This window comes from Equus quagga, chromosome 10, assembly GCF_021613505.1.
Source record: "Equus quagga isolate Etosha38 chromosome 10, UCLA_HA_Equagga_1.0, whole genome shotgun sequence".
Classification (NCBI taxonomy): domain Eukaryota; kingdom Metazoa; phylum Chordata; class Mammalia; order Perissodactyla; family Equidae; genus Equus; species Equus quagga.
Window position 1 is genome coordinate 82,009,483 of NC_060276.1, and position 13,826 is coordinate 82,023,308.

The 13,826-nt window shown below is 40.0% G+C and overlaps 1 pseudogene; it reads left to right on the forward strand.

The window, feature by feature from the left end:
* The first annotated feature begins 3,446 nt into the window (after positions 1-3,446).
* Positions 3,447-3,545, forward strand: LOC124246227 (uncharacterized; annotated as a pseudogene).
* The last annotated feature ends 10,281 nt before the right edge of the window (positions 3,546-13,826 follow it).

Below are 13,826 nucleotides of genomic sequence, written 5' to 3' on the forward strand. Positions count from 1 at the left end.
TAAAAGCTTTATTGTCTCATATATTTTCGGATTTACTTGTCCTAGTGCATGTATCTTCACATTCTGTATTTAACCCAAAGTCAAGCTCACTATTTACGTTTTTAATGTTACCTTGAGTCGCTATTGTTTTTCATCACTACTTTTGTACTTGGATGAACCACTTTTGAGCCATTAATACATTTTAGGAATTAGAGATAAAATGCAAAAATATAGTAACCATGAAACATGCAAAATTAAGAACATAACCAATGACAAGAGCAAATAACGTGGCACAAACAACAGCTTGTTAGCTAAACGTTAGCCAAGATGAACCAATCACTGCATTTCTTGTAGTACATGCACAGCCTCACCTATTAACACCACATTGAGAATTTTAGGGAAAAAAATCATGATTAGTCAGGTGTAACCCTGTCATTATGTCCCACAAGCTTCTGCCATAGAATGGAAGTACATTCCATTACCAGAAAGGAGACCATTATACACATGGGGAAACTGAGTCTTACAGAGGCAAAGTGACTTACCCAAAGTTTCACAAGTGTGAATCAAACCCAAGTTGCCCTGGTTGGGCAATTAGTTGCCCCACTTAGTCACCAAGATAAGCATCATCTCCTTTGGCATTGATAAGGAGTGACTGAAAGAGGTGAGGATATTTAGATTGGGAAAGAGAAATCTGGCTAGGGAGCAAGAATGGAAGAGGAAGCTGTGTTCAAATATGTGATGGACATTCCTGAGAATAAGGGGCAGTCCTGTCTGGTTGGTTGTCCTGAGGGCAGAACATGGGTGTGTAGGAGGAAGTTACAGGGGAGCAAGTTTGGCTCACCAACAGGAAGAACATTCTATCAAGTGGAATCCTGTGCCTGCTGAGGCAGGGAGCTTCCAGGTCTGTCCCAGTTCACTTAGAAACTGGGTGGGGAGAGCATGGCACAAAGGGTGAGGAGGGGAGTCCTACACCCGCTAGAGAGGGTGGGAGCAGGCAATCTGAAAAATTTTTCTAGCCTGAGTCTGATAATGGCCCGGAGGGAGAAGGATTGACGAAGTGGGACAGATGGACTCTAGGCCCCTTGTGTACCTGACACTCTGGTGCCTTGGGTCGGCTCTGTCTGTCTCCTGCCTGCCCAGCTTCAGCGTCGCCTGTTTCCTGGGTGGCCAAAAGGAGCCTGTGAGGTTCAGGATGGGAGACTGAAACCTCTGCCTCTGAAAGACATACGGCTGTTTCTCCTGCAGCAGTCAAGGTCCCAAGTCCACACTGGGGTCCCTTCCCCTGCTCAGCTCCCTGAATCTAAAGTTCAATGTTGGGAGCAAGAGAACAGAAGGGACTCGCTGCACTGTCTGCACTTGGCAGCCAATACTGGTGAAATGTGAACAGCTAATAGGACTCACCTTAACCTTTGGCCATTCTCAAACCACAGGATGCCTTCTACTTGAAAAATATAGTTGGGGACCCTCTAGCTTAACTCCACCACATGGGCAAGTTGTAATCTTCATATCTAATAAACCTCACCTTGGATTTAAGTATAAATGCAGCAGCAGCAGAACAGGCACACTTTTCCAAGGTCAACGGTAGAATTTTAGAGACTTATTTAAACCCCCTATTTGCAATGTTATAGTATTAGCTGTATGTCTAATTATAGCTGGCAGGAGGATCTCAAGGAATTCAAGAACTCTCTATGGCAGTGTTTGGGGTGGCTAAGAATGTTCTCCTAGGCCCAGGACTGATATACAGCTGGTATGCATTGTGATTAAAATTCTGGGGTTAAAATATTAACATACTTCTGTATTGGTTTGTAAATAGCCACTGCGTAAAGCCTCTCAAGTACTCCTTTGGCCCTGGCCACTCCAACCTCCCTCTCCCCAGGCTCCTGCCATGCCTTCCTATGATCCAACAATTACAGGGAAATGACTGTCGCAGAGGGGACCTTCCAGACCCAGCTCCTACTGAGACAAAAGGTGTTTTAAAGGTTTTGAGTATTATCTCTTATTAAGTCTCAAGTCTTTTGTCTGGGAGAGGGGACATGAGACTTGGGGTCAAGTACTTCAGTGGCGAGAAGCCAAACTTGGAAGAATTTTAGGTACTATATGTAAAGAGGAAATAAAGAGCAATTTAGTTCAGGAAGAAGATTCAGTGAAGGGCTGGGTTCTAATTCCCAACATCATGACCTGAAGCAAGACACTTAAGCTCTTTGTAAGATAGTAGATTTAATGTTATAAAGCTTCATAATACGTTCCAAGAGCTTCTGAGGAAGGACAAGAAAGGTTTTCTTTAAATCTATAAATTGAGATTCGTTGATTACTGTTATTATTCCTCTGATAGTTTTGAGTACAGTGGAGTACACCATTTTTTTTATAATGCGGTGATCCTCCTTGAAATATCTGTCACATTTAATAATATCAACTAAAATTTACTGAGCACTTACTCAACCAGACACTATTCTAAGCACTTTACATTTAGCGTCTAATTTAATACAAATATTCAGGTAGACATCACTGTCATTACTATTTGATGTTGAAAAAACTGAAACCAGGGATTATTTAACTTGACCAAGTCACTTGGCTGGTAAGTGGCTGAGCAAGGTTTTGAACTGAGGCAGTCTGATTTCAGAGCCTAGATGTCTACCTACTATGCTATACTGACACAGTCGACCAAACTCTACTACTATTGAAAACCTGCTATATGCCAGGGAACTTTCCTATAAATTACTTCATTTAATCTTCCAACATCTACCTTAAGGCAGGTATCATCATTGTCATTTTACAGACAAGGAAACTGAGGCTCAGGGATGAAGCTACTCATCCAAGGTCACTCAGCCAATAACCATCAGAACTGCAGCTCTAACCCAAATCTTTCATGCCAAAGGCTGTGCTTTCCTGCTTCACATGCTTTCCCATCTCCCAAATAATTTCCCTTCTTCTAGTACCTTTATTCTTCCTCATCTTTATGTTCTTATATGGTCATCTTCAATCTTCCAGATTGGTAATTCCCTTCCTGGGATCCCTGGTAACATTCAGCTTTTAACATTGCCCCTCTGACCAGTCTGTAACTTGCTCTTCATTAAAATGTCCCCCAGATTTAGTGTCCATTGAACTTTTCCTAAACTAATCTTTAACAAAATAGTTTCAAAATGATGATTTTTCCAGCTCTAGCGCTCCCATCTTCCAAATCCTGCACAACTGAAATCAGGAAGCTGTCCCTATATCTGCTTCCTGAGCCAGTCAAGTGAACTTACTGAATAACCACTGGATCAGTTACAGTACTTAGGCTGTGACTCCAGATATATGACTAATTCTCACTTAGGCAATAAAGACACTTCATGATCTCACATAACAAGAAGTATGGAACCAAGTCAATTCCAGGATTGCTTAATTCAGCAGTTCAATGATGTCTTCAAAGACACAGGCTCTTTCCATCTTTATGTTCTACCATCCTAATGTGTAGCAACATCTCCCCTTTATTCAATAGCACATATTCCCTAAAAGTGAAAAAATATAGAGAAGATTACCACGGCCCCTGTGAAGATACCTGAATTCATGAAGCATGCAATTTTTTTTTCTCAAATAACTCCTTTTTAATTGGGCTGTCCTCGATAACTCTATTAAAAATTACAACCCTATCTCTACGTTCCCTCTCTTCCTCCCCTGCTTCATTTTTCTCTATATCACTTATCACCATCAGGGATACCATATATTTTATTTATTTTCTTTCTCCCGCATTAGAATGTAAGCTCTGTGAAGGCAGAGACTTAAGTCTGTTTTATTTACTCTTGTGTACCCAGAACCTAGAACATTCCCTGGCACATAGGATGCACTCAATAAATATTTATTGAATTAATTACTGTCCACAAGATGACTGCTACAGCACTTAACATCATATCCTCAAAAAACAACATTCTAACCAGCATAAAAGAGGCATGAGACAAAGAGGCTGTTTTCTCCCAAGGCTTGCAACTTTTATCAGAGAGCACAATATTTCTCAGAAACCCCACAGCAGATTTTTCCTAAGGTGTCATTGACCAGAACTGGTCACATGCTCACCAGTAGGCCTCACTAGGCAAATGGAAATGGGATTACCGAGATTGGCTTAAACCAATAATGATTCATCTCCCAGGGCTGGGCAAAGAACAAGTCTTTTAGCATAAGGAGGAGCATGTGAGGTTGTTGTGTGAGCAACCTACAAGGTTTGCCATAGGAGCTGAGCATACTCTTGAGAACATCTTCTAACTCCTGTTCTCCTTTCTGTCTCCCATGGCAGGACCACCCTCATCTATCTGGTCAGCTCCCATAGGAACTTTCTATCATTCAATTCAACATACCTAGCCCAGGTCTTGGTCTCTAATACCATTTCCCACTAAAAGAAGTCAGAGCTCCTTGGAGAAGTGGATGATTCCAGAGTTGGAGCAGGGTAGGCACAAGATGAGCCTGGAACATCTTATTATGTCAGAAAGTAAGGAAGTGCTCAAGAAACTAATGGGGTCATATCACAAGGACACAGGGACCAGATTGAGGGGGTTCCCACTGTCCAAATATAGAACAATTTGAACACCAAAGTAATTAAGGACAATAATGAATTATAAACCACTGAGGAAAAATAGGAATCCATGAGTTCATAGTGATAATAGAAAGATAAATAAAGGTGAAGGGAGGGCTCATGTTTATAGTAGAATACTGAGGACTGACTGGTAAATGTGGAGGGAGTGCTAGAGTTGGAAAAATCATCATTTTGCAACCATGATGGTAAAGATTGGTTCAAGCAGGGATCAATGGATACTAAATTTAGTGACATTTGAATGAAGAGCAGTTTATTTGCAGCCTCTTAGTGTGTCTTCCCACAGATTGCAAGAGGTAAAATAGTAACTACACAGTGAAATGATTGGGCAATATCTTGACCGGGTGATCAAAAGTAATATGACCAAATGAAGGGGCAGATGGACATTATATGCCTTCACATATGATTCTCTGAGAAGGACATAGCATCACCTATGTGGTACTCCAGCCTAGAGTATATAACCTGAATCTAACCATGAGGAAATATCAGGCAAGTACAATGAGGGACACTATATTTTTTTAAAAATGTAGAGTGGAGCAGACTGTATTCTTCAAAAATGCAAATGTCATAAAATATAAAGAAATACTGTAGAAATATTCTAATCGAAAGAGAATAAAGATACATGACAAGTAAATTTAATACCTGGTCCTAGACTGGATCCTGTACTGGCAGAAAGAAGCAAACAGCATAGCACAAAAAATTGCCAATTGCCACAATTGGAATACGGAATATTCCATATATAAAATACAGAAAGTAGATGAAATTAAAGTATCAGATCAATGTTAAAGTTAATGATGTTGATAACTGTACTGTGGTTATGTGGGAGAACACTGAAGTATTTATGAGTAAAAGGGCCATGATGTATGCAACATATTCTCAAATGGTTCAGGAAAAATCAACTACAATATATGGATAGATAGATAGATGATAGATGGATACTAGATAGATAGATATATGAGAGAGAGATCAAGAGTAAGCAAGCAGATGATAAAGTAAATGGGGAAAATGCTAGCAATAGGTGAATCTGAAAGAAGGGCATATGAGTCTTCTTTGTACAATTCTTATTCTTACAACTTTTCTATAACTTTGAAACTATATCCAAATAAAACATTTTTAAAAATACAGCTCATGATCCATCCCATCCTGTTTAGAAGCCTTCCCTACTTAGTTTTGTGGAAGCTCTCAGGGCTACAGAATAGTGAAGGATGTCACTCATGTATTTGCATGTTTTGGCAAAAATGAACACATCCCAATTATTTGTGGGAGATCTTCCAGAAGAATAATTACTCAACAAACATTTATTGTGTGCCAGGCACTGTGTTACATACATGCTGGCACAAAAGGTGACTAAAGCAAGCTTCTTGCTCTCAAAAATTTCATGAATAGATATATAAGCTATGTGTCAAGTGCTATTGCTATAGGAATGCACAGGTTCTAGAAAAAGCCAGAAGACAGTTATCTTATTCAGCCAAGAGAGGGGATCAGAAATAAGAAAAGAATGCAGAGAGGTCAGGGAACATTTCCCAGAGAAGATTCTTGAGTTAAGCCGTAAAAGGGTTAGCTGGTGGACAATGAGAATGGAGGAAGGACATTCTTGGCAGATAGAAAGGAATGAAACAGGTAGAGTAGTAGTTCAGAAGACAGATTCTGGAACTAGACTGCCTTGGCTCAAATCCCAAATATGCCACTTATGAACTGCATGACCTTGGGTAAGTTAGTTACCCTCTCTGTCTCAGTTTCCTCATCTGTCACATGGGCATGATGACATTACCTACCACATAGGATTATTGTTAATGATTAAATTATAAAAGATGATGCATTTCGGGGCTGGCCCTGTGGCCGAGTGGTTAAGTTCGCGTGCTCCGCTGCAGGCGGCCCAGTGTTTCGTTAGTTCGAATCCTGGGCGCGGACATGGCACTGCTCATCAGACCACGCTGAGGCAGCGTCCCACATGCCACAACTAGAAGAACCCGCAACAAGGAATGCAAAACTATGTACCGGGGGGGCTTTGGGGAGAAAAAGGAAAAAATTAAATCTTAAAAAAAAAAAAAAAAAAGATGATGCATTTCGACCACAACCTGGCACATATATGTGCCAAATAAATATGAGTTCAGTTCATGTCTCTTTCAGGAAACTAAAAGTTTCAGTTAGTAGAGTGCAGGGCTCATGTCAGGGAATGTAGGGAAAAAGGTGGGAGGATGTGATACCAACCTAAGGAATTCATACTTTAGCCTAAGAGCAATGGGAAGTTATTGAAGAGTTTTAATGACTTGACCAAATTTGTGCTTTAGAAAGGTCCTTCTGGCTTGAAGAATGAAGCAGGGTAAGAACAGAGGCAGAAAAGCCAGTGAAGAGGTCATTGTATCAGTTTGGATGAGAGGAGATGAGAATCTGAGATAGGATCGTGAGGCAGAGTGTTCTTGAAGAGGGAACATATTCAAGAGATATCATGGGAGTACAAGTCAAGTTTAACTCCCAGATGCCTGACTTGAACACCAAGATGGATAAAGGCTCCATCCTCTGAGATAGGGAACAGAGAAAGAGCAAGGTTTTGGAGGTGGGGGACAGAGATGATGAGTTGAGTTTCTCCATAGTAAGCTTGAAGGGCCTGTGGGACATCCAAGTAGAGATGTCTAATAAAAGGTAGGATATACAAGGCCGGGATTCACTATCTCTTAAGACTCACAAAGCAAATTCTACCATTTTCTACCTGTGTGGCCTCCAACTAGCGGTATGCCTTTGCTGAGCCTCCATTTCTTCCATTATAAAACGATTGTGATGATTAAAATGCCCCAGTGTAAGCAAAAAGCAGTCAATAAAGTATAAAGTATGATACAAATGCCAGATATTTTTCTTTTGGGGAGAGCTGACACAGAGAAAAAAATCTCACTTCTTAGATCATCTTTTAGGAAACTTTCCCCTCTGGGGCCATAAAAAGTGTTTCAAGAATACATAGAAACAGCCCTGCCTGTCCTAAGACTGTGTTTTTCTCCCCTTCTATTTTATCTAGAATAAAAATAGTCGGATCGGAAACTTGAAAATAAGTCTTCAATGGGCTAGAAGGAGCCAAAGCTGAAATTAGGGACTACAGAGGCCAAAATGTGAGGTAGAATTTAAAAGTTCTAGGGGTACGTCATCTTTATTGAGATTTGGCTAACTTCTAGACACAATGGTTAAATTCCAGTCCCTGACTAGAGGCCGCTTTACCAGGCCTTTTGCAAAGTGCTTGGTTCTCGCCTATCCTTATGGAGTTGGTTTGTAACCACAGAGGCCACACAACAGGCATCCTAATTCTCTGTACCACAAACTAACTTCTGTCTGCAAATCCTTAGGGGCTTGCCTGTAAAAAATGCACCCTTGCTTCAATGGCCTTGCCTCATAATTTTCCCATGAACGTCCTCACAAGCCCCTGAGTTCTTTTAGAAGAGCAGATAGAGAATTAGCTATTCAGGTTGCAAAACTGACTTTATTTGTAGAATGTGGGAGTACACAGTCCCTCCCCAGGGAGGGAGTATACAGTCTTTCTATTCAGTTCAGCTTGTCAGAGATTCACTTATTAATTGGTATTTTATTGGGCTGGCATTTTTGTTGCATCCTCAGATTTTATGACCCTGATCTTTGAATCAGTCATCTTTGAATCTATAGGCCCAATAAATATACCAGTTTCTCAAAATCTCTGTCTTTCTCTGTGTGGGTGATGAGGAGCTTCACTTTCCTCACCTGTAAAATAGAAATATTAATAGTTACTTGCAGAGCTGTTGTGAGGACTAAATGAGATTATACACTGAAAGTACATACCCTCCGCATTCGTTCAAAAAATATTTACTGAGAACGTACTATATGCCAGACACTGCTACACGCATTGAAGATGCAGCAATGAACAAAGACAAATATTACTACCCTCGTGGAGTTGATACTATGGTGAAGAAAGTCTGACAAACAACTAAATAAGTAAAATGTATAATATGACAGATGGTTATAAAAGCTGTAGAGAAAAATAAGACAGGATAGGGGAATAGTGAGTGCCAGTCAGCGTTGGAGATCACCACGCAGTAGGTGCTTCATATATGGTAGCTACTTCTGTTAGGTATCTTCGGTCTCTATACCTCAAGCATTACTTGGATATAGATCCCAAGTGCTTGCAGTAGTTCAAAAAACATATATCAAAACCTAACTATGGATCAGGGACTTGCTAGATTTTGGGGGTGTAAAGATGAACAAGACATGATTCATAGCCACAAGGATCATTTCAATACCCTGTAGTAAGTGATCAGACCTAGGGTGAGGAGGGAAGAAGATAGAGGAGAGTCACTTAGCATGATCAATGGTCAGGAAAGGCTTTCTGGAGGTGCTGTTGTCTAAGTGGAGGCTCAAAGGCTGAGAGGAAAGCTATTGGAAAGGGTGAACTTGGCAGAAGAAATTATACAGGCAAAGTCACAAGACCATGGACTAGTGAGGTGAGTGAAAAAGAACTACATGATGTTCAGGGCATGGAAAGTAGCAGGAGATGAAGCCAGAAAAGTAGGCACAAGTCAGGAGGACACGGGGAGTCAGATCATGGACATCACTTAGAGGACAATTATGGAACAACGAGAAGTCCTCAGGTAAGAAAATTACATGGTCAGATTTGCATTTTAGAAAGATTACTTTGTAGAAAAAAAGAAAGTAAAAGAAAAGAGATCATGCTGGCTGCAGTTGGTAGGATAGACTATAAGGAAGTTGAAATTAGAGGCAGAGAATTCAGATAGGACACTACCAGAATAGTGCATGCAGGAGAGTATGAGAGCTTGGATTGCAGAGATGGAAAGGAAAAGATGGATTTGAGGAATATTTGGGAAGTAAAATTGGAAGGCCATAGTGGTTGATTTAATTAAGAATGCAAAATCAAGAGTGACTCCCAAGTTTCTGGCTCTGGTGGATGGTAGTGCTACAATGGGAAGTAGAGAACAAAGGATGGATTCCCTGGGAAAAATGTTGAGTTCGGTTTCGGACACTCTAAATCAGATTCAATGGATTATTTCCAGAAGAGACTCTTTTGGGATTTGGTATACTTTAAGGTTTTGCAGTCAGGTGTAGTTGGGTCCAGATTATAATTTGGGGGTAATAATAAAAATTTACCCCATGGGATGGTAAAGATAAAATGATATAATGCACAGGAATTGCTTAGCACAATGCTCGACACATAGTGAATTCTAAGTATAGATTGGGTATTAGCTATTATTATTAGCCTTTTTCTATGCTCAGATCACACCTCCCACTTCTGCTCAACTCCTCTAAGTTTGCTTCTAAGGTTTTCTAGCTGACTTGCTTCTGTCTCCCTAGCATACTCCTTTGGGAGCTGCCCCATGAATTTCTACAATCTGCGTTAATCATCCTGCTTACTTTCTAGTTTCTTCATGGTCTTGAAAAGAACTTCGGCTTTATTCTGCACATGATTTCCCTGCTGAGACACTATCTCAGGCTCCCCTTGACCTTCAGATCACCATGATTCATACTGCTTGTAGAAGGAATTTTTAACAGGTATGTCTCTCCGGGCACCAATCTACTTGGTATCAGCACAAACATTAAATGCCCCCTCTATCATCTGATAATTTTGTTACTGGATGAGACTGTCCAGTGCAACAATTTTGATGATGACAGCTACCACACATTTAGCAGCTATTAGGCCAGGGACTTGACATTTATGCTCCCATTTTATCCCTATAAACCTTCTGAGGGAGGTAGGTGCTACTATTATCCCAATTTTGTAGCCAGAAACTAACATTTATTGAGCATTTATGTGATATCAGGTACTGTGTTAAGCACTTTGCATACATTAATTTATTTAATTCCCATACCATCCCCAAATGTAAGCACCCATTATTTAAATGAACAAATTAAGTCTTAGACAAGTTAAAGTAGCAGGCTTAAGGTCACACAGTTGATATTGGCAGACTGGGACTGGAAATATTATTGTGTTTGCTCCTGTGCCCTGCTACATGCCACAATAGGAAAAGAAAAAGAATGGCTGGGGAGTGGGAGCCTGGCTGAGTATGTATATCTGATAGGATGGGTAGGCGTAGCTATTGTCTCTCTGTATTGAAAAACAAAATTAAGTTGATTTCTTAGTTGGCTTTACTTGTAACATGATGATCATGAAATAGAGTTAAGGGATCTGGTATTTGAAATTCCTTCTCCAACAACTTCCTACTCCTTGCCCTCTTCCCAAACATGCATTAAAACTTATAAAGTCAATAATCAAAGACATTGAAATGAGGAGGAAGAGACGATAATTCAATCCACTGTCCTAATGCAGGAATTTTCATTTTTTTATAGTCCTTTCTAGGTGTGTCCACATAAAGACAATTTTACCCAGTTGTAACTATTTTGTATTTTGCTTTATTCATTTAACATTATAAGGCGAACCTTTTATCCTTCCTATTTCATTTACTGACAGGCCATAATATACATTAAGTTGATCTATGTTAAGATTATTTCTAGTTTCTCATTAGTAAAAGTAATACTACTTTGACAATCTTGGGTGCTTAGAAATTTGTGTTCCTTCTGCTGAAGTCTGTCCTTACGACAGAATCCCCAGAGAGGAACTGCAGTGTCAAAGGGCAGGAACATAATTATGGCTCTTGATGAAAATTATCAAATTGCTTTCCCAAAGGATCAGACCTATTTGCACTGCAGTTGTGAGAGTGCAAGCTCGTCAATGGCATATGGTTGTGTTAGTTGCTATTTTCTTTCCATGTTTTTAGTTTAGCCTTAATCTTTATCATTTCCGTGATTAGGCATATATTCAAAATAGTGTGAAAGTGGCAGGAAAATAAAGAATGAAATTCCAGTAAGGAATGAGATAACTGGCCACAATTTAAAATCTCTTTCAGGCATATTTGTGTCCGTGAGGGTCTCCCAACAGGCTGGTGTTTCAGTCCTTTTTAGATCCATTTTTCCATAATTAGATGACAGGTGGAAATATGGCCAGCCCTGCAGGAGCCCCACTTGGAAAGGTTAGTGAAGAGTGGGGAGGGATATTAGCCAGTTTGGGGGGACTTGCTGAGTGGCACATGTAACCAAGACACAGAAGGCAGAATCACAACTGGAGGATGAACTAAAAAAAGATCATTGGCATCAAAGTGTCCTCCATTCTATAATTAACCCAGTAGTACCTCCTTCATACAGAAATAATTTGTGGTCAGATTAATTAGAATCAAGAATTAGAATTAAGAAATAGCACTGGCAATAAGGAAGGAAAGTCCAGACCTGCTGCTCCTAAGAATAATGGAGAGACAGAATAACAACTCTCCCATGTGTCCAGTATTGTACAAAATGCTTCCTCCAGCTTGTCTCTAATCCTCACAGCGACCTTATGAGATGGGAACAATTAAGCTGATTTTACAGATGAGGAATCTGAGGCTCAAAGAGGTTAAGTTGGCAGGCAGCATAAACTGGTAGTTAATAGCGTGAGTTCTAGAGCTAGAGTGCCTGGATTGGAAACCCGGCTTCTTCCCCATTTACTAGTTATGTGATCTTAGGAAAGTTATTTAACTTCTCTGCCCTTCAGCTTCTTCTACTTGTAAAAGAAGATAACAGAAGAACCTGCCTTATAAAATAGTTTGCAAGGATTGAAGGAAACAATATATGCAAAGTGCTTTGAACAGTGATGGGCATGTAAGGTCAAAAGATCTGAGCTGTGGTCATTATTATTAGCCAAGATGACACAATCAGTAAAGAGGAGAGCTTGGATTCTGGCCCAGGTTTGCTGGCCTCCAAACATCACCCTCTCTTCATTAAATCAAAGAGCCCACTTAGAACTAGTATATTTTTTTAGCAAACCCTGTTTAGCCACCCCAACTATTTTCTCATACTCTGATTTTCCTAGCAAGCCACAGGCAGTGGCAATGCAGGGATTTAAGAGTCATCTCCCAGCTCTTGTGGAACACCAACTCTTCCCCAAGGGAAAAGATCACTTCTTATTTCTCTGTATCCATGAGGCTTGGACTAGTGGCTCACTGGGAAATGGTAATTTCACACTTAGAGAGCCAAGATCCCAGGTTCTATGTCCAAATACTATAATTCTGCCAGGGTTGAGATAAGTTTCCATTCTGTTCTATTTTCTTTTCTTGAAGACCAGAAGTTGTATTTAGGCTCAATTTTAAAAATTCCTAACCCAGGACCTTGCCTCAGATAATGGGTAAAGTGATATTTAGGTAGAGAGGAGCTTCTGTTAATAGCTAATCATAAGATTATAATGCTTATTAAGCACTTTAAAATGTTCTGGGTGCTATTGTCAATTCTTCGCTTCTATTTTGCATTTAATCCTCACAACAACCCTCTATAGTAGGTACTATTCCCATTTGACAGAAGAAGAAACTAGGCACAGTGGTTAAGTAACAGGCCAAAGGTCACTTAACTAGTAAATGCAAGTGCTAGGATTTAATCCAGAGCCCTAAAGCCCACACATACAACTGCTATACACTACTGACTCTCATTAATGGTAAAAGGTTAATTAATAGGCAAAGGCTAATCTTAGTCTCTAGCTGGTGCCTGACACACAGAAGGCATTTATCACATAATTTTGGAATATTGAATGAACCATTCGCTATTTATGCATCTTTACCATGCAACCCAGTAATAATTGTGCATTTAATCAAATAAATTAGTCATGTTATTAATTTGTCTAATTATCAAATTAAACTGCTTGCCTGCATTAACCTTCAGTATGGCTCCATGTAATTTAATCATCTGTTCAAAATGCACACCAAAGTCATTCACTCATCCTTCATTAATTGAGAATACCTACTAGAAACCAAGCCCCCATACTGTCTCTAAGGATATAGAGATAAATAGACGTAGATATTCACAGTCTAGTGGAGGAGACATAGATACAAATATAAATTAGACTGATCAGAGGCATTGAAAGAGGGAGGAATATGGGAGAGCAGAAGAGAAAAACTATGAACATATAGTACTTCTGCTGCCCAATATGTCTTCTTCTGGTAACATATCTCATCCCACCTAGATGGATACATCACCCAAGTCTGGTGTGATGACTAATTTTACATGTCAACTTGACTAGGCTAAGGGATGCCCAGATAGCTGGTAAAACATTATTTCTGGATGTGTCTGTGAGGGTGTCTCTGGAAGAGATTAACATTTGAATCAGTAGACTTAATAAAAAAGACTGCCCTCACCAGTGTGGATGGGTATCATTCAATCTGCTGAGAGCTTGAACGGCACAAAAAGGCAGAGGAAGGGCAAACTTGCTGTTTGCTTCAGCTGGGATATCTGTCTACTCCTG